A 20,839-nucleotide genomic window follows, 5' to 3' on the forward strand; every position below is an offset into this window, starting at 1 on the left:
CATCACGTCAACCACTTCACAAGTAGGTCAAAGCCACTTAGCTGGTTCCACGCAATCTCCATGCATGGCGGTGTTGGTTGTGGAGCAGAGCCTTGCCCTGTTGTTGGGTTAGCAGGCCCTCCCAGAAAAGTAGACAAAATGGTGGGGGCGGTGGCGGGGAGTTAGCAAGCCCATGTTCAAACTCAGCAGCTTGAATACCAGACTCTATGAGCCCAGTCCGGGGCCATCAGGTTTAGCTCAGCATGGTACCTACAGGCATTGTTCAAAACTCTAGGAAGTAGCAGCAGAGACCGGAACGTGTAAATAAGCCTGGAGTCCCATGATAGGAGGATCTGTCTCCAAGAGAATCCTAAAATGGAAACTCTAAAGCGCAAAAAGATTGTGGGCATTCATGGAGGGGGAGAAAAGATCTACCCAAGGAGCGCACCACTGGGTGAACACACAATGAGGTCCGTACAGTGGAGGGGCCAAAATCTACATAAATAGTTCTTTAGATCCAAAAATCCTCATTGCAAAGCAAACATTAATTTCTTTAATGCATACAAAAACATACCTACACATTACAATGAGTTCTCATGTGGCAGGATCAAATAATCTTATTGAGTTTCAAGTTACAATTTCAGTTCATAATGTTTTCCTTTTAGTCCATGTAACTTTCCTTTTGTATAGCCACTTTGCTTCTGTGTTCCTTATTAAAACACGAACATCCATAATGGGTGTTCTCGTTTGAATGCTCTTTAACCTGTTATAGAAGGTGGTTACTGCTAGAAAGTTACATGCACTAGATTACAACCAATATGTGTTTGGCAGTATGATACAGCTTCTTCAGGGCTGTAAAATACCATTAAAAATATAAAGATCTAAGACTGCTAAACACAACTGGATTAGAATCGTAAGCAAAAGCTAGTTGAACCGCTAATATCCTAAAAATGTAAACTGACTTTAATATTATTAATTATAATAACAAATATGGTGAAAATGTTTGTTTATTTGATCATTCATCATCGGTATCCAATCAATATGGGGAAAATGATTCTGTCACAATTCGCAGATAGTCCTTTGAATGTAATTTGACATAGTTTCCTAATTATTTCTGCCAAAACTCATATTAATATGAAACCTCAACAATAGGGAGAAACTCAGTTGAGCACATCCAACAGTGGAATTCCTGCATCATTCTAGATTTCGACAACATTCCTATGCTCATATAAAAATAACCTTGAAGTCCTAATGTTCAGCCGACACTGATCCTGCATATATATTTACCAATTACAATTCTAATTCTGAGCCAATAATATAGTTATCAGAATTCATACTTTAAACAAAAAGATAATAATCATGAGCACCTTACAGCAGTTTTTAAAAATAAAGCTATATATGATAGGTGGCAGTAATACATTTTGTAGGAAATTTGTTAGGCAGATTAAAATTATTCGAAAGTTTCATCTATATACATAATGACATACATTAAATTATTTAGAGTCTTCGCCTAGATACTGTATTTGCCTGTCACATGTCCTAGCTGCGCTTACCAATTACACCTTGATCTAATTTCTTAGTATCTGGGAACACGAGTAGTATGGTTCCAACGTCTACTTGCACACCAGCTACATGTTATCAACCACCCCCAATTGTCTATGGTAAAATGGATACCATTTCATCTAGAATTTGTAGATTTAATATGCAAATAAATAACATTCACCTAAATATAACTAAGACTTCACTGTGACTTAAGATAGAGAGGTATAAAATAGTCTGCTAACTTTGACAACACCATCATACAAACATAAAACAGCAGTGATGCGAGAAAAAAAAAATTAAGAAAACATTAATTCAAATTGCGAGGCTGATGAAAAATAGGGTACAGTTTCAAAGATACATCAATAGTGCATACAATTAAGAGAATTCACAAAGTGGGCTAACTGTGATCACTGCAACCTGAATTATTTCCAAACCTTTAGATTGATATCCCTGTTTGGCTGTTAGTAGCAAATGCTCCATGCCACCCTCATAATAAACCATTCTTATCTCTATTTATTCTATCTGTGTATACACCACAAGAAAGCCTAATAACCAGGTTACAATCTTATAAAATATTATATCAATTCCTTTCTCATTCTTAGCACAACCAATTATATATGCATTTCGAGCCAATAGTACCAACCATGAGCAATCTATGCTGTTCGCCTTCCGCATCAAGCAAACCTGTGTTATTGAAAAAAGGTTCTTAAATAAGCCAGGATTAAGTTAGGCAACCAATGTCATGAGCAGGACATTTAACCACCTACGTTTAATTGAACAGTTAGTTAAATATGGGTTGTTTCAACACAAAGAAGATGTATAAGCACCAGACTTAACTCACAAAAATTATAGCCTATATTCTTCTCTATTTCTTGTAGAGAATAATAAAAAAACAACAAAAATGTAACCACCAAAATTAATTCAGTAAAAAGAAAAAGAAAAATCTGCAGAACTTGTAGTGAATCTTGAACATTGATCTCCTAAAAGCACCTAGATACCCTAACTGGTGATAAGCTGCGCTATATATATCTACAAATTTAAATTATAATGATTAATTCTCAGTCTGTCAACTGCCTCCTATGCCATGCCAGTACAATGACCAGTAGTTCACTGCGATGAGGTTCCTTGGTTAATGTATCCTATTACCCATAACACAAAAAACCCCAAAGGTAAGACTTTTCAAGAGTGAAAGCATTCTTCTAGAGGTAAAAAGAATCATACAGAATTCAATATTTTCCATTTATACTTAAGTGTATGTTACAAACTTTTTAGGAGGAATAGTAAACTTGATCCAAAAATATATAATCTTAATGTAGTCGGACTTGAACCATGATCTACTAAATACATTGCTTGGTCACCTATTCCTTGCACCACTCCCACAAACTACAGATTCAAAGGGTTGGAATGATCATTAATAATTTCATGACAGAGGATTATTTAAAAAAAAAAAAAAAAACTATCACTAATAATGGTGGAAATAGTTGTGTCTTCAGAAAAACATTAGGAACTGGAACTGTGATTTGAAACTCAATAGGACTGTCAGATGCTGCTACATGAGAACGGATATAATGTGTAAATATCTTTTTTATTTTTACATAAAATAACATATGAAATGAATGATCATTGTGTAATGAGGACTTTTAGATATACAAAAATATTGATGCAGCTTTTGCTTCCCAACACTAAGTATTTTTTAAGATATCAACCAGATGGTTTACTGGCATAGAGGGTAGGAGAAGTACCTGAGCTTTGTCACTGGTTAATCCAATATAGTTTGACACTCCAAACTATCTCCAGGTGCAGAAATCACTCCTGGTCGACTAGATCGCATCTGATGAGCTTATCTGCTCTGCATTTAGGGATCCTATTAGGTGGTAAACAGTCAAAGAAATAGCCCAAAGGTCCAGTCAGATGGCGCACAGCTCCAGAAGACTGCTGGACTAGATGCATCACATCAGAGACCAGGGGCCTCTAATCTTCACCTTAGCCAGGTAGCCTTCTCATCCAGGAGCTGAACCATTAATACTACAAGCTCTGGATGTCATACAGAAAGTGGTCTCAATCCACCACTGAAGGCCCTGAATCATCTTTTCCAATCCCTGGATACGTCTGAGTGGCATCCCCACTGCTGCGCACATTGAAGGCAGAGGGTCCATGACAGAGCCCACATGTGCCAATGGGAATGAGGCACCAACAGGATACACAAGGCAGCAGACCAAGCAGCCTCAGAACTATCTGGGCTGGAACATATGATTGAGTCCAAAATATCAGGATCATATCCTGAATGTTACAGATTTGTTGCAGAACATGTCCTATACATGGATTCCTCTGCCCTAGCGGAAGGTGGGAGTTTGGCTAGTTGATAGAGCAATCCGGGGTGGACAGTGGCAAAATGGCCGTCCCCAGGTGGTCCATGGCTGACTGTGATGAACCTGCCTTCAATGGCCAGTTGTCAAGGTATGGGAATACATGCAACCACTGGCCCGAGAAAATGGTCGGCGGACCACCACCATCACGTTCGTAAATACTCAGAAAACCGATGTGAGGTCGAAGGCAAGGGTGTTTAACTGGAGATGCTCCTTTGCCACAACAAAGAGGAAAAAACATCTGCAAGGCTGCAGAATAGCTACATGAAAGTATGCAATCTGTATTCCTAAGGCTACCATCCAATCATCAGGATCTAGGGGTGGAAGGACAAATGCTAAAGTGATCATCTTGAACTTTCTTTCTGCAGGAAGGTGATCAAGAACCAAAGATCATAAATCAGCATGAGTACCCGAATTTTATGGTTACAAGGAGTAACAGGAGTAGCACCACTCCATCTTAGGGACTCTTTCTCTTATCTTTTTGGCTAGCAATGACTGGACCACTTTGGTAATTATTGAAACATGTTCTGCCGAAGTCTATGTGAAAATAGGAGGGACTGGCGGCATGATGGAGGGTTTGACAGTAAAGAAAAGGGTGTAACCTGCAAGACTCACTGGTCTGAAGTAATTGCATGCCAGCAGGGAAAGTAAAAATACATTCATCTCCCTACTGGCAGCAGATGACTCCAAAGGGTGAATCAGAGAGGCCTGGCAGAAACAGGGGAAAAGGCAGATGAGGACTGCCATTCTCGATAGCTCTGTCCTCAGGACGCCCCCCTGGTACTGCAAAAGAAGGGGAAGCGGCTTGTTGAATAGGATGTTAAATGGGCAGTCTCTGACAGTAAGCCAGGCCCTAGGAGTAACCCCCGGGTTTACGGTATTGTTGATGGAACTGGCAGCTGGGGTCATGAGCCGCAGGAGAGGGCCATAGCAGAACAATCCTTTATATGGTCTAAATCTCAATCTGCTTTGTTGCCAAACAGCCTGGAACCATCAGAATGCATGTCTATAATGGATGCTTGCTCATACACAGAGAAACATACAGTGCTCATCCAGGTGTGATTACGAATCACCGCACTAGTGCCATGGCAGAGCCCACATTGTAGTGTCAAGACCAGTCCGTAAAATGTACTTGACTGCATGCTGTTCGTTATGGAACCCCTAGGCAAAGGCACTACGCAACTCCTCCTGGAAGTCAGGCAACATTTCACTCACCTATCCCAGAGGGCATGAGTTGTATTTCCTAAGAATCAGACAGCTTTGAGAGACTGCAGTGCAAGACTGGTAGACGAGATCTCACTCCTGTTAAGCATATTTGTGCTCCTAGATTCTGTGTCAGGTGGCACATTAGGTAGGCATTTGGGTTTACACTTTGCTGGATGAAGCCTGAACTATGAGTCTTTCTGGTGTGTGGGGAGCTATGTTAAAAAGGCATGATCACTCAGAGCTGGCCTATGGCGCCTACCAATGGGGCGACTTACTGGCATGGTTTTCACCATGCCTTCTTCTTGGCTGGGTCTAAACTGGGGTGGCATGGTGAGGAAAAGAACGATGGATTTAACCCAGATCTATTGACTGGGAGAGAATGTTTGATTTGCTCTGCATTCCGTCCATCATCTGTGTGTTTTTGCTTTCTCACCCTAATTGCGCCGGCTATGCCCAAATGAGGGTCCCAGGCTCACTGTGCCACTCGATTCAAGCTAGCCTGGCTGATATGGGGTGATGCCCTGAAACCGGTCCCATGATGCTTGTTTCCGGTCAAGGAAGGCCCTGGTTTGGCAGTTCGGTCAGGACTGTTCCCATGAGGCACGGGGTCAAGACTGATTTGCATATGGCTGGGTCTAAACTGGGTGGCATGGTGAGGAAAAGAACAATGGATGTAACCCAGATCTATTGACTGGGGGAGAATGTTTGATTTGCTCTGCATTCCATCCATCATCTGTGTGTATTTTTCCTTCTTTCAGGGCGACACTGAAAGGCAGCAAAGGCTCTGAAGTTGCACGGCCATGCTGCAAGATTTCTGTAAACAAATTGTTTTCAGTTTCCACTTGGCAACTGTAGTTCCAACACCTCTACATACCACCACCACAAAGGTGGTGCTTTCCACTGTGAGGGACCCAATAGGGAGTCCATCAGTGACTCAGGTAAGGTATCCTGGCCACTAGCAATCTGGTGGTCTAAAAACAGACCAGCTTCGTACAGCCTCCTCATCATGTGGAACATTCTGAAGGTCTTAAATTGCATCAGAGTTTGAACTGAACAAGGCCTCAAGATGCTTGAAATATTGGTGCCTTGTCAGAGGCACAGCCAAAGAATCTTCCAACAATAATAGGCTGTACTTTAATAATCTTATAATGAGACATTGGCTGAAATTTAGCTGAACTCTGCTCTGGATCGGAGACTGGCATTTGGGTCAGAACAAGAGTACCATAGCCAGGGCGGGTGCCAAACCTTCTGGAATGAACATGGCCTTGGACAAAAGAGTAGAGGCATGGCCCTGGAACTGGCATGGGCTGGGTAGAGACCTAACATTGCCAGTCTGCACCGAGGAAGGCACTGTCAGAGTCCTGGGGCTCCAGGGGGACCTGGAATCATTTGAAAAAGCTGCAGCATTGCCTTCTTGAAGGTGTTTGCCTCCTACAGACTGAAACTTTGCCCAGGAAATTTGAAGCGCATCAGCTCCAGCTCTGGAATAAGGTTGGATCTGCATGAAAGGTGCAGAGTATGCCCTTTTGCTTGACGACTGCGCAATCTCTTCAATCAGGGCAGTGAACAGGGAGTAGCCTCTTGTGTACACTTCTTGTGCTCGCACTTAAGATTTGCCCTTTCACTTCGTAATGGTCTTACCCAAAAAAGGAGAAAGAGATTTGGACTTAGAGCAGGAACGGGTTTACGATTTGGAGCGTGACCGACTTCGTTTCCAGTGTTCGAAGACATACAACTTTGCCTCCCACTCCCTGATGAAATTTGGATGAATCAGGAAGCATTTGCTGCATGACTTTGAATCATGTGTGGATCTGAGAAACTATAGACAGACATCATGCAAGTCCGTAACGAACATGTGCTTCATTCAGCCGGTAGTCTTTACAAGAGATCTATCCCTAATACATTGTCACTAAAAAACGTTTTAGAAGTTGGAGAAGAACCAACAAAAGTTTGAGTGTAGCTTTGGATACATGTCATATGCTGTTCAAAAAAGGAACTGATGTCAGCGCACAGGGGTGGCGCCATTAAACATCTCTGCGCTGTCAATTTTGAGGCAAGAAGGTGCATAGGAGCACCTGCTGTAGACTTTCTGGATCCAGTCTGGCGCCTGGGGGTATTCAAATAGTGAGGAATATGTAGTTAGAAGTATCCATCAGAAACATACCTCTTTATACTCCTGACATTCCATTGCTATACCCACACATCCCCTTTCTTTCTGTGCTCCCACCACCAAACTGCTATACCCACACCTTTCCTTTTGATATATCGACCATGTCCTTCTACTGTGCCCACAAACTCTCCTGCAACACACAAAATCACCTTCATGCTAAATGAAAATCTTCATTCCTTTGCCAGCCCATACTTCTTTGCTGTGTCAACACCTTCATTGTGTTATGCACATCTTTTCTTCATTATATGCTCACTTCTCCCTGACTCTATCTATACTCCAGTCCAATACCGGATGTAATCACAAGCCCATTTACAATCCTGATACTCACATTCAAAGCCCACACCTTCTACCTGTTTTCCAAACATCACCTTCCTACTATGTTCACTGTGTCACTACCATTTACAATTCTGGTGAGTCTATACTCTCCTCTTCCGTGTCAATAAACAAAAATGGCTTCCAATTCACACGCACGCGCACTCACGGTCGTATGTTACGTGGGTCCTGGAAGCCTTCCAGTGTCTTTGCCCGGCTTTGTGCTCGTGCAGCCAGGTACTTTTCCTTAGTCCAGGTCATGTGTACTTTTTCTTGGGTAGTTTCTGTCTCATCTTCCTCATCTGAGCCGACGCTCGTCAAGCGCAACATTGAATGTCTGTCCTTTACAAGCTGAGCCTGAATATTTAAAAAAAAAAAAAAAAAAAAAAAGAACTTCAGGTATCATGCATATCATTTACTGTGATGGCAGTCATTACTCATAGTTGAGAACCTTTAAGGGTCTCACTCTGGAAAACTTGAAATTTGACAATATCGCATATATTTGAATGCAAAGACTAGTTTAAGTAACCCGCTGTAAATGATGCATTCAGTATTCATCATTTAGACGGTAGAGGTTTGAAGCTGCTCCCTTAAGGAAGCAGATGCTTCACAGTCTCAGAATATACAGTGAGGTCAGGTCGTTCATTTTTCCAGTCTGTGAAGCAGATATTTCTTATGTGTATGCTAGTTTTCACGATTTTTCAGGTGATGTTTTCTGATTTATTCAATATTAACTATCAAATTCACTCTTTTACGGCGACAAGAACTCTACTGTTGTATTCCCCTACTCCCTAGGTGCAGTCTCTGCCCTACTCTCTTTACAGCCATAATGTGGTCTCCTCTTAATTATCTTTCCGTGGTGAAAACAAATCTTGCAAGGACAACACAGCAGTTTTTGCGGCCCTCCAGACTCTCACACCACTGAAGTGAGTGACATACGTCAAGTGAAGCCTAAATTACAAAGTAGGCCTTTTGGAGTAGATAAAACAACTGTGTACCTCAAGGTGTTACCAAGGAAGGACTGCACTTGAGATGTGCAAACACACCCTGAAATGATCCCTCAAACAAACGGTGGGAAAGTGGTCATTTCTGCTTCTGGACATCTCTAATTGTTTGGTGTCAAGTTATGTGACATTTAGAACACAACCAGCAACCTGTTCAATAAGGTAATACTTTTCACCTTTGGAGATTTGTTTATCAAGTGCCTGAATATTCAGACATCCTTGATCATCAGGATCTGTCTCCATCAAGAGCTGCCTCGACATCCAGACCATGTATGACAGAATGCGCAGAAAAGGAATACAGAAGAACAGTGGCTCTTCGTCATTTCAGCACGATGAGCTGCACGCAAGGGTCTCAGATGCCCAACCCACTGCCCCCTCAGAACGATGACATACCTGCACATCAGAATAAGGTAGCTTACCAAAACAACTCCCCATGGAGGCTAGCACACAAAAATGTCATCCTAGTGCAGTGTATCCAATTCCTTAATAAACAAAATGGAATTGCCTCCAATACAGCTGTCCAGCATTGTTACATTTCAAGGATTAAATAGTTGGATTATTCACTGTTAAGCATAGTAACAACCCGGGGGCAGGAACATCACACTGAAGCTACTCTGGATTTGTACCTCGCTTTTTCCAGACTTAAATCCCTAACTTTTCATGCAGAGTGGATCCGAAAACATGTAAACTAAAGTGGTGATCTTCAAACGTGGCTGGACTGGAGAAGGGAAGGAAGTCTTCTAGAATACAACTTAATTCTTACAAAGAGTGCAAGAGAATACCATAGGATTCCACATAAACAATCATAAATCAAGAGAGAGGACTTAGAAGTTTCTAAATCAGTCAGTAATCAGAGAAAGTTTATTTTAGAAACTTGAGTCCATAAAACAAAACAATCATTAATATACAGTTTTTCAGAATAGTTATGGTCAGGTAATAATCTCTTCAAAGCCTATTCCACTGCATCACAAAATCCCTTTGAAAAAGAATAAAAAACATTTTCGTAGCACAGCAAGAAGTAAAATTGAATTCTTTTGTAAAATAGCAACCAGTGGCATTCAAACAATTTCTTCTGGTCTACAATTTAAGACCATTAGCTTTCCTTATAAGCTCTACCATGAATAAGAACTTGCTTACAGCAAAAACAGTATAAATGGATGTGTCACCCTTCAAGACTCTCAATGCCTCCAAATACCTACGAATGCCATTGATACTTGCACACCGGACATATCATGTCCATCTAGTCTTTGTATATGCTGGACAGAAAAATAGCAAAAAATAGCTCTGTTTATTAATAGAGAACACATAGTACGTTCAGACAAGTTGGCAGTGCCCCTGTAAGGGCTCCATACTGCTGTGAATGACCCCAATTCAAGTGCATCATAGCTAAATTTCAGGTATAAAGATTTTGCTAATTGTTGCAGCAAGGGAACGAGAAAGGTTTCATAAGAGACGATCCTTCGTAAGCAAGAATTGGTTTGTCAGCCTACCAAGGGTGGAACAACAAGCGACTGGTTTGAATATACTCCCTACAGCGTATTTTTAGCTGGAGCTTGGAAGTAGCCACAGGCAAGGCAGATTCCGACCAGAATTGTCTAAGGTCCAATCTTTCAGACCAATGGCGGGCATGTTTGAACCACGGGAAGGTGAGGCCCTTACCAAGGGCTAACAATTCCTCAACTGACCTCCGATACGGGCTCAACTACTCAGTGGTTCAAAGCCTCACACAATATATGAGAGGCCCAAGTCTAGCTATCTCTCCCACCCTTTTTAGGTCGACATCATAAAACATTGGTATTAGAGGAGCGCTTGTGAGGAGATAGAGCAATGATCGAATTAACTTGTTTTCGCTTGAGGTGAGAAACTCCAGAGTGGCATATCTCCAAATTTCAGCTCCATACAAGGCAGCAGATTGGGCCTTTAGTTTGTATAGCAAGTGCCGATAGTAAGGCTCTAAAAGCTGTTCCCTGAAACCTCCTACAAATCGCAGAGGTTTGATGTTTGAGCACAGCCCTTCTTTGTAATATGTGGAGACCATGATAATCTGCTATCAAGCATTATGCGCAACTATTCAAATTTGAAAAAAAGTCTTAGTTTTTCATTAGACAGGGACAAAGCATGCTTAAATGTTTTGTGTGGTCTGACTGTCACAAATTTAGTTTTTGAGATAATAATCTCAAGGCCCTTAGATGAGCAAAAAGCATTAAAATTTACCAAAAGCGGTTGTAGGCCCATCAGAGTCTGGGAGATTAAAAAGGTATCGTCAGCAAATAAGAGTATGGGCACCCTGGGCGCGTCGAGTTTAGGTGCAACTATGTTCCCTTGTAGAAGAGCCTCCACTATGTTGTTGACATATAGGGAAAAGAGGGTAGGGGCCAGGATGCACCCTTGCCTCACTCCCCTGCCCCCTGTGAACTTGGGCATAATTGCTCTGGTGGAAGCTAAATATCTGGGCAAGGAGGACCTCCAGGATCCAGAGTTCCTTTAAGGATGCTAGGGACCAATTCAAAGGCAGCTCTGAGGTTGACGAATACAATATAAATATCTGTCTCTCTGAGTCTAGTATATTTCCAGAGCATAATCAGCAGCCTTAAGACTTGATCAATAGTACTCATTTTTGGTCTAAACCCTGCTTTGTATAGGGTCAATATTTCTATACCCTCAATCCAATCGTTAAGTGTATTTGACAGTTGTCTTGCATACACTTTCTGGAGGGCATCTAAGAGGCGAAATGGCCTATAATTAGCCAAGATTCCCTGATTTCCCCCCTTTTACAAATGGGGATAACTTCCGCCCCTCTCCATGAACAAGGGATTGTGCCTCCTGCAATTAGTGCTGGTCAGACAATTGACATAGGGAACCCATACAGACAGATCTTTCGGCAATCTTGCCAACCGTACCACCAAAAACTGCAGCCTGGTCTGACTTGGGGAATCTCGAGAACAAGGATTAGAATGAGGCAGTGGAGGCACCTTTACGGCTGCTATTGCAGCCTGGCTTAAGCTGATCCAACTTTAATACCTTCACAGAGTATATTTTACACACCATAGACTTTGGCGCATAGATGTGATCGCCTCCCTAAATTGTCTCCGTTGTGGCATCGGGGAAAAGGCACATTTATTTACATAGTGTGGAGCGGATGATGTTGTAATGCTTAGTTTAACAAGTGTTGGATTGTGAACGAGTTTCATAGATTCTGGTGGCTTGTCTGGGTGGGGTTCTCTTTGTCGATCCCAGTGGATCCTACACTTACCCTCATGCATCTCACCCATGATTTGGGTGGTAACAGATATCAATTATCTCCATTGTATTTGGGCTTAACTTTAGCTAAGTGGGTCATAGCGCAGGACCCACAAGTAGAACAGGCTCCCCCTATCCCTGGCAGTATGGAAGAAGGGAATCGACCATTGTATAGGCTTGGAAATAGCAGTTTATGAGGCATGTGGCTGCCTCCCAGAAACACCGTAAGATATGGCAGAAATACACTGCTCGGAGAAATTAGAGGGGAGTGTAGCTGGTGTAAATCTAGAGTCACTGTCTTCTTGAGACCTGGCATTTGGAGTGACTACTTTGTGCCTCTTGAGATGGGCAGAATATATTGAGATTTTTGGCCCAAGCTTCTGCATTGCTGGAAAAGGTAACAGAGATATCTAACAGGGCTGCTGTTTTTTTTAAATTTATACACATTTTATTTATTTTGCAATTTATACTAAGAACGGGGCATATTAGGCCAACAAACAATGAAACAATGATTAATACGCACGCACATATCCACCCACCCCACATCCGGCAATAAAACACAGAAATAATCCACAGAAGACAATCAGTATGCCACACCCACCCAGCCTGCTCTCATCCCATGAATGTCTGGACTTCATCATGAATCGACTAAGACCTGGGACAAACTGGGTCTAAATCTATGCCCCAGTAATCTGCCCATTTCTGCCATATCTTAGGGTGTTTCTGGGAGGCAGCCCCATGCCTTATAAACTGCTATTTCCAAGCCTATACAATGGTCGATTCCCTTCTTCCATACTGCTAGGAATGGGGGGGGGGGGGGGGGGAGCCTTGTCCCTCCACTCCCGCGCTATGACCCGCTTAGCTACAGTTAGGCCCAAATACAATGGAGATAATTGATATTTGTTACCACCCAAATCACCGGTGAGATGCACAAGTGTAAGTGTAGGATCCACTGGGATCGACAAACAGAGCCCCACCCAGACAGGCCAGCACGACACACCAGAATCTATGAAACTCGTTCACAATCCAAAATTTTTTAAACTAAGCATTACAACATCATCCGCTCCACACTATATGAATAAATGTGCCTTCCCCCGATGCCACAACGGAGACAAGTTAGGGAGGCGATCACATCTATGCGCCAAAGTCTACGGTGTGTAAAATATACTCTGTGGAGGTATTAAAGTTGGATCAGCCTGAGCCGGGCTGCAATAGCAGCCGTAAAGGTGCCTCCAGCGCCTCATTCTAATCCTTGTTCTCAAGATGTCCCACGTTAGACCAGGCTACTGTTTTTGGTGGTACGGTTGGCAAGATTGCCGAAAGATTTGAGCTCAGTGTCTGCAATCTTCTTGAAAGGCTTGTGGTTGGCGCACCTGGAGAATTCTTAAGTATCTCCGTGACTGTTTTGATAGGCTGGAGGCCATCATCCAGGTGGCATCTGTACTGCTCGATTTTCCCGGCCTTCTTGTGTTGAAGGGTGATTAATGTGACTTCAGTCTCTTACCATCCAAGTCTAAGGGTTAGAGTAGTGAATGGAGCCTATTTACTAGGCACTTCGACATGATCCTGTGCTCTTCCCCATGGATCAGGGCTTGCACATATAGCCTAGGGGATAGATTCGTTAGTATTAGGGATAACCTGTCCTGTAGGGAGGGTATTTCATGGAGCCGTGCTGAATTCAGGCCTGGTAGGCCTCAAACGGGAGAGACTCCATCTTTCTTTCTGCTCCGGCAGCTTGGGATGCTTCTAGGTCAAATGTAATGTTTTAGTTATGAGGTGTTATTCGCTTGGAGAGAACCGGTTCAGGCCGGCCCTTATCGAAGGATTGTATTTTTCTTCATGCCGAAGACACTACATCAGGCCGGCCGGCTGGGAACGTGTCCTTGGTACGGGGAGGTACAAGAATTTCGTGGGCGGCAGGTTACGGGCCGGAATTTTCCATGAGGAAATGCACCTCTATATTAGTGAAAGTCCGAGGCAGTTACTTGGCACTTGTTTCAGTCCGTAGGCGGCATCTAGCCGTTAGCAGTAAAGCTACTACTTATTCCAGGGAAGACAGACGCCATCTTGAAGGCGGAGAAAAACCGAGAGACAGATACTCTTCTGGCAGAATAGCCAGAGAGGAGAGGGTAGCCGATGAGGAAGAGGTCCCAGTGACTCGGAGAAGGGTGAAGGGAACAGATCCGTGACTGCGGAGGTGTGACTTCCAGGCGAGCCGAGGCACAGACGAGAAGGGAACCTAGATGACCATTGAGTGCAGGCTACATACTACTAAGGTGATGTCGACCCCTTTCTTATTAGAGTGTACAACTTAATCTTTCACTTTTCTTTGCAGGTTATGTGTTATATTGTAATGTTATGTGATTGCGTATGTAATGAGTAATAAAGTACCCCAGTTTGTAGTGAACCAACATGTGCTGCGTGTTCTTGTATGAGAGGGTAGCCTAGTCCTCTAGTCAGCTGCGGCTATATGAACAGATGTTAACCCTGATCAGGTAAGTGGTAACTGAATAAGGGAGAGAGGAGCCCCTCGAACCAGAGAACAGGCTGTGCTCGAACTAGCAATCCTTGTGTGATCTGATGAATAGTGAGACTGATTCCCTTCCTGTATGTTATGGTGATCATAGGATGAACTTGTGCTGATACTGCCGTCTGGGTAGAGAGGTCTGGATCCGTATGGGATCGCGAGGCCGCCGATTGTGCTGATACTGCCGTCTGGGTAGAGAGGTCTGGATCCGTATGGGATCGCGAGGCCGCCACTTGTGCTGAGGCTGCCGTCTGGGTAGGAAGTCCTGGATCCCTATGGGATCGCGAGGCCGCCACTTGTGTCTGAGGCTGCCGTCTGGGTAGGAAGTCCTGGATCCGTATGGGATCGCGAGGCCGCCACTTGTGTCTGAGGCTGCCGTCTGGGTAGGAAGTCCTGGATCCGTATGGGATCGTGAGGCCGCCACTTGTGTCTGAGACTGCCGTCTGGGTAGAGAGGTCTGGATCCGTATGGGATCGCGAGGCCGCCACTTGTGATACTGTCGTATGGGCAGAGAGGTCTGGATCCGTATGGGATCGCGAGGCCGCCGATTGTGCTGATACTGTCGTATGAGCATAGAGGTCTGGATCCGTATGGGATCGCGAGGCCGCCGATTGTGCTGATACTGTCGTATGGGCAGAGAGGTCTGGATCCGTATGGGATCGCGAGGCCGCCGATTGTGCTGATACTGTCGTATGGGCAGAGAGGTCTGGATCCGTATGGGATCGCGAGGCCGCCGATTATAAGAGGTCTTGGTATGTATGAGTAGGAATTCCCTGTCCTTAGGTGGTAGATATATGTGGTTACCTATTGCAAATAGGCCCTAGGGAAAGGGAGGGGGTAACGTTCTGGCTGGGTTAGTGAGGCTCTGATGAGCGAGTTCTATCTGATCCGAAAACCCAAGCAGAACATTTGGCGTCACGAACCGTTTACGAACCTGCGTGCGTTGTGTTGTATCGTGTTTGCTTTCGGCGCATGCGTGGTTTTGTTTGTATATTATTTGTGGTATAATTGTGTGTATAGTTTTTCTTCTTCTTTCTTTTCTTTCTTTTCTTCTTTCTTTTCCAAGATGTTTTCTAGAAAGTCGAAATCTACTTTTCATTTGCCCGTTGATATTCCCGGATGGGATTCAACGCCGTATGCAGCCTTGGCCCGTGAGTGGGCTGATTCTACTGGTTTGAGTGAGAATTGGAATTCTTTTTTGGAGCTGGCGGAGCCGGCTAATGTGATTACTTGTTAACAGAAGGCACCCGTATCGAAGGGTGATGAGATTCCCGTTTTGGGGCGCAGAGGTTGGATTGTTCTGTCTGCGTACAGGATTCTGCATGAAAGGTTGTTGAAGTTACAGACATCACATAAGGATGTGGAAGCGCACTTTGTTGAGATTCAGAATGCTCATACTTTGTTGCGGTGTCAAAATAAGTTGCTTGCTGACAAACTTGAGACTTACCAAACTATTGCCGAAAGGGCGGCTGTGCGAATTGCTCGTTATAAATACAAGAATCGGCGTGGTCGGGTTTCGACGCGAAAGGTGCGTCTGGTCGTGGCGAAAGCCGGACTAGATTGGAATCCTGATGAATGGGATGGTAATATCTGGAACTCGAGTGATTCTTGTTCCTCGGGTGAGGAGTCTGCCAAGCGCGAGTCCTCTCGCTCCGGCCGTGATTGTAAGTTTGCTTCTCGCACCTCTGATGGTGCACCCCGTGATTGCGCTCGTCCTTCGAGTGGGGTTGATGCTTCTTACACTGATTGTCCCTCTACGTGTACTGATCGAGCTCCTTGTGATGCTCGTCCCGCGGTCTCAGTGCATCCAGTTTTTCGACGGAAGTTGCAGCAGGCTCCCAATGCTCCGAATGGTGTTTCTTTAGATTCTTTGGAGGATTTTACTCAACAAGAAATTAGTGATATTTTGCAGCGATTTCGGCAGCGAGCTGGTGAGACCTTGCTCACATGGATGGTGCGCCTTTATGAACTGGGCGCTGCTGGTATTATGTTGGATACTGGCGATTGTTTGAAGTTTTGTTCTTTGAGTTTGGATTCTACTGTGCAAGATCATTTTCGTAACTATAATGGTGGTGGTCAGATTTCTTTGCTTCAGTTAGCGACTGAGGGTTGTAATCAAAAATATCCTACTGAGTCTGACTGGCCTGTGAATGACAAACCGTGGTATACTTTGCGCGACGCTGCACAACGTCTCAAAGAGGAGGTGATGAAAACGGCGATTTTTCTGGGTACTGCTGACAGGTTGCTTGATGGTTTGTTGACATCTTCTGTGCGGAATCGTATTATTCGTTCTTCCCCTGTTGCTTATAAGCAGGTCATGATGACTTAATTGAATAATCAGACTGGTAACGTGTTATCTACGGTGCTGGAATCGGTACGCCAACTCGGTGAGTTGGGTGAGTGGTTTAAACCTGAACGGCAGTCCCGGCCTGACACTCGTACTCCTGGTGACAATAAACTTACTAGACGTGATATCTTTTCTGGTCTTATGGCCGATGGTGTGCGGAAGGAGGACATTGACGGAGAGACTACTACTCGTTTGTGGGAAATGTTTCGCAAACGTGGCTTGGATCGAAAGGAGGGTGCCCGGCGTGTTCGGACGACTGAGTGTGATCGTGGTTTTTCTGACGGTAGCGGTGATGACGACCGCCGTGGGCGCTCTGATCGTCGTGATGATCGACGTTATGTACGTGGTTTGTCCCCCCGTCGTGAGAGAGACAGAGAGAGAGAGGGGGAAAGAGAAAGGGGGCGAGATGATTATGTTAACAGCAGACGTAGAGATGATAGGGATCAATCCCCTGAGTTGAGCAGGAGAGAGGATCGACACAGATTGGCCGATCGAAACCTGCAGTACAATGCAGAGGACAGGAATCCATTTCGTAATGGAAATGGATATGAACAGGAGGTATCGATACCTAAGAAACGTGAGAGTCTTTATCCTGATTTATCCTGGTACACAGAATGCAGTAAAAATGACTAGGAAATAGGTCAAGCTCAAGTACACAGATGGGCTCACAGAGATAATAGACCCTATGTAGATATTGATATTTATTGGAGACATCGTAATATCCAAAGGGCCCGAGCATTGGTAGATACAGGAGCGGAGGCCACTCTTATTCATGGAAAATCAAAGAAGTTTAAAGGTCAGCCTTTTACAATTACCGGATTAGGTGGAAAGGAAACTCCCGCAGTTCAAACTTTACTTGAAATGAGAATAGGTAGAATCCCTAGAAAAGAATACTCTGTATTAGTGGTGCCACTCTTAGAATTCATAATTGGAATTGATATTTTGAAGGGAATGACTTTGCATCTAGATGATGGATGTTACCAATTTGGAACTACACATTATATATCGTCCAGACCTGTACGGGTTGGTCGTTTAAGAATGCCCCCCATAAAAGTTCCCCAGGCGACAAAAGTGGTTTGTCAGAAGCAGTATCGTATTCCAGGTGGTCATGAAGAGATTAGTACCACTATTCAGGAGTTGGTGGATGCAAGGGTTATAACCCCAGTTACTTCTGCTTGGAATAATCCTGTTTGGCCTGTACGTAAGAGTGATAATTCTTGGCGCATGACTGTTGATTATCGAGAATTGAATAAACACACACCCTCTTTGACTGTTGCAGTACCGGATGTTATTACCCTAATTGAAAGAATCCAAAAACATCCAGGTACATGGTATGCGTCCATTGGTATTGCTAATGCTTTCTTTTCGATTCCGATTGCCCCTGAGTGTCAGGAACAATTCAGTTTTACGTGGAACGGGCGTCAGATGACATTTAGAAGTCTTCCTCAGGGCTATGTGCATAGTCCTACGATATGTCACCGGCTGGTGGCAGAGCATTTGGCTGAGGTACCAGTTCAGCCGCAAATTCAGATATGTCACTATATTGATGATATTTTGATCCAAGGCGAAACACAAGAGGAAGTTCAGACCCAATTGGACAGAGTCATTGAGTGCCTGCGTGAGAAAGGTTGGGAAATCAACCCGGATAAATTACAAGGTCCGTCCCAGGCTGTGAAATTTTTGGGTATTAATTGGCATGAAGGGCACCGAGAAGTGATCCCTCAGGTTAAACAGAAAATTCTTGATTTTGCAGTTCCGAGGAATAGGAAAGAAGCCCAAAGCTTCATTGGTTTGTTTGGTTTTTGGCGTCAGCATATTCCTCATTTGAGTCAAATATTGGCCCCTTTGTACCGTGTCACTCGTAAAAAGAATGCATTTGAATGGGATAAACCACAGCAAGATGCGTTCAGTCTGGCAAAAGAAGCAATTCAACATGCTCTGGATTTATGGCCTGTACGTGATGGTGATGTGGATTTGAATGTGTCTGTACAAGGCCTTTATGCGAATTGGAGTTTGTGGCAGAAACAAGGCAGGAGTAGAGTACCGTTAGGTTTCTGGACCAAAAAGTTACCTGATGCTGGTGAGCGTTATACACCTTTTGAGAAACAGTTACTTGCATGTTATTGGGCTCTGGTGGATACCGAGCAATTGACTTTGGGACATGATATAGTTTTGCGACCTGAAATTCCTATCATGCAGTGGGTTATGAGTTCGCCGAAAACTCACCGAATTGGACACGCTCAAGAGGCGAGTGTGATTAAATGGAAATGGTACATACAAGACAGGGCACGTGTGGGACAAAAAGGAGTTGCATCTTTGCATGAGCAGGTGGCGCGAGCGCCATCGACTGAGACTGAGAGTGAATGTTCCGTACCTTTAGTACAGGAGTCTCCTGTTAAGTGGGGTAGACCTTTTGATGATTTGTCCGCAGAGGACAGAAACCATGTCTGGTTTACGGATGGTTCAGCAAGGTTCATAGGGACGAAACGGCACTGGAAGGCGGTGTCCTATAATCCGATCACACAAAAATTGCTGAGCACAACTGGTGAGGGTAAGAGCAGTCAATTTGCTGAACTCTATGCTGTTTATCAAGTTCTGAAACAAGAGTTACCTGGTACATGTCATATTTTCACCGATTCCTGGTCTACTGCCAATGGACTGGCAGTTTGGTTACCGACTTGGCATTCCCATAGTTGGAAATTGCATTCAAAAGAACTGTGGGGAAAAGAATTATGGCAGGAGATTTGGGAAATGCTCCCACAGAGTACTGTTACAATCTTCCATGTGGATGCTCATACCCCGATAGACTCTCTTGACAAATTTTTTCATAACATTGCAGATGAGAAATCTAAAATTGCTGAGGCAGTGGTGGACAGGCAAGATTCTGATATTGCGGGATTGGCGAAATGGGCCCACCAGAAAGCAGGACACTTTGGAGAGAAAGCCACTAGCAGGTGGGCTGCTGATCGAGGAATTTATATTCCCCTAGATTTAATCAAAAATGTTATTCTACATTGTCCCGTTTGTCAGCATATCAGGCAGCGTAAAGTGCCCCAAATTGTTAAAGGTCATTTGCATCGCGGGAAATTGCCCGCTCAAATTTGGCAGATTGATTACATCGGCCCACTTCCTATGAGTAGGAATTGTCAATATGTTTGCACTATTGTTGATACATACAGTGGCCTGCTGGTGGCCCTTCCCTGTAAGCAAGCTACCCAATTGAATACCATTAAAACATTGGAATTGATTATGATGTATTATGGTGTGCCATTCCAAATTCAATCTGATAATGCATCCCATTTTCGTGGAAGATTGGTACAGGAATTCTGTGTGGAAAACAATATTGAATGGGTGTTTCATATACCATATTATCCACAGGCCTCGGGTCTTGTGGAGAGGTTGAATGGCCTGCTGAAGGACCAATTACGAAAATTAACAGATGACAAGTATAAGAATTGGCGAGACTTTTTGCCCCAAGCGCTATTGATTTTGAATAATCGCCCCTTTCTAAATGCTGAATCCCCACTTATGCGTTTGTTTCCTCCGAATGTTGATGCTAAGCCCAATGAAATCAGAGAGACTGTGATGTACTGGGAAATTACTCCCGGAGCTTTGGCTCCATGTAGAGCGACCCCAGGGTCGGCAGGTTTAGACTTGCATGCCATGGATAACACCGTTATAAAAAGTAAAGATCGGGTCATCATTGAAACTGGTGTTGGTGTTCATATACCAACTGGGAATTTCGGATTAATCGCCCCTAGATCGGGGCTGGCTGTAAAAGGCATTCAGGTGCTTGGAGGAATCATTGACAGTGATTATCAGGGAGAAATTAAGGTGCTCCTGCTGAATAGCAGTGAGGTTGACTTACTGATACATCAAACTGACCGAGTGGCTCAATTGCTAATAATGCCTGTTTTCAGTGGTGAGATAACGAAAGGCACTGCCCCAACGTTGCTAACTGTACGAGGCTAGAAAGGTTTTGGCTCCACAGATAATCCTGGGGCCAGAGTTTGGGTGCAGTCGCCTAAGAATCCCCCTGAACAAGCAGAGGTCATTGCAACCGGTCAAGACAATACCATTTTAGTTATGAGACCAGGGAAAGATAGCTGGGAAGCAGTCCCGGCTGACAAATGTTACTTACGAGAA

The 20,839-nt window shown here is 43.9% G+C and overlaps 1 pseudogene across 1 annotated transcript in view; it reads right to left on the minus strand.

The window, feature by feature from the left end:
* LOC146830586 (solute carrier family 12 member 6-like) overlaps window positions 1-20,839 on the minus strand; it is a 1,160,668-nt pseudogene that overhangs the window by 82,734 nt on the left and 1,057,095 nt on the right. The window contains exon 22 of the transcript XR_014961448.1: window positions 7,745-7,932. The product of XR_014961448.1 is annotated as a solute carrier family 12 member 6-like (transcript). The remainder of the gene's footprint in view (window positions 1-7,744; window positions 7,933-20,839) is intronic.

The sequence above is a fragment of the Triturus cristatus genome, chromosome 5_1 (genome assembly GCF_964204655.1).
Source record: "Triturus cristatus chromosome 5_1, aTriCri1.1, whole genome shotgun sequence".
NCBI lineage: Eukaryota > Metazoa > Chordata > Amphibia > Caudata > Salamandridae > Triturus > Triturus cristatus.